Consider the following 1,533-nt stretch of genomic DNA (forward strand, 5'->3'; position numbering starts at 1 on the left):
GGTTTGTATCTGGTAAGCAACTCCGCGCTCAGTGCTTGAAAGAGCCAGCGACAGTGGGACAGCTACCTGCACGCACGCCTGAGTTCTCGGGCAGACGAGAAAGACCCGGACGCGGTTCAACTCATTCGGGCAAAGCCGCCTCGCTTCGTCCCCGCGGCGGGTCCCGACCCGCACACTCATGCACTCATTTGCACACGCGCGCGCGCACAGGCACATACACTTATGCACACACACATGCACACACTGGCGTGCAGACACTCCCGCGCGCGTTCACGCCCGCACACTCAGGGTTATAACAAAGGAAGAGGGGCCAGCGCTGCCTTACTTTTCCTCCGCTTCTCCTCTCTTTTGCAGCCCCCCAGCCCCGGGGCCAGCGCGCCCTGCCCTCCCCGCCCTCTGCGCTCCCCGACGGCTGCAGGCGGCCGGCATTCCGGAGCAGCGCGTCGGAGTGGAGCGGCAACTTCGCGCCCGGGCGCTGCGCCGCGTAACCGGCGGGCGGGAGACAAAAGCTGCGGCGCCGCCGCCGGAGGCCGCGCGGCCAAGGTGTGCTCGCTAATTGTCAGGAAATGTGTGTGTGCGCGGCCGGGAGCCCGCAGGGGCGGGGTGGGGGCGGGGAGGGGGCGGCCGGCAGGAGCGGGAGAGAGGAAGAGAAGACCACCCCACCCCCAGCCCCCGGCCCCCGGCCCCCGCCACTCGCCAGCGCCGGGCACCCGAACCGGGATTAGAGAATAAATTATCTGCTCTCTTCTCATTGGGCTGTGGCTAAGGACGCCGTCGGCGGCGCCGGGCTGGGAGCTCGCCCCGCTCTTTGCATTCACCGCACAGCTCTGGCTCGCCTCGCTTCGCGGGGGCCGAGAGCTCGGGGCCTCGGCTCCAGACACCGGAGGACAACAGGCGGTCGGTCGCGCCGCCCCTCCCCCGCTCGGCCTGCTTTCCCTCCCCTCCCAATTCTCCTGGTGTCTTGGGGAAGCGGGGGCTGGGGAGAGAGGTCTAGGGGCTAGGGATCGCTGTGTCCCTCCCCCTCCCTTCTGTGTCACATCTGCTACTAGGAGAGAAAGTGGGGGGCATCTGGGGCCAGTCATCTGAGCCAAGTCACCTCAGTCAGAGGGCACATAGAGTCCTTGGGGGGTGTGGTCCCTTCAGTGACCAAGGGCGATGTCTTGGGTCCTGTCCTGCTCTCCTACCATCATCAGTGACAAAGAGAAGGCAGCAAGGATGTTTGCTTTTTTCCTCTCCAGCCTGCTCATCTTCCCCACTTCCCAGGCCCACCTGGGATCACAGCACCTTAGCTGCAGGCAAAGGGAGTCTCTGTAGGAACTCCCTGCCAAGAACTCATTCGTTCATTCATTCATTCATCTGGCAGCATGCAGGGCTGCCCTGTGCAGCATGGGCGGAGGCACAGAGGGAGGAGGCTCAGATGAGGCAGTCAAGTGAAACAAACACCAGCTGTGCTGCTATACTAAGGGTCGGTCAAGGTTTGAACCCAGAGGCAGAAATAACTCATTTGAGCCATTCTTGTTTTTTTTTTTTTTT

Source organism: Octodon degus, unplaced genomic scaffold (genome assembly GCF_000260255.1).
Source record: "Octodon degus isolate 3935 unplaced genomic scaffold, OctDeg1.0 scaffold00131, whole genome shotgun sequence".
Lineage (NCBI taxonomy): Eukaryota > Metazoa > Chordata > Mammalia > Rodentia > Octodontidae > Octodon > Octodon degus.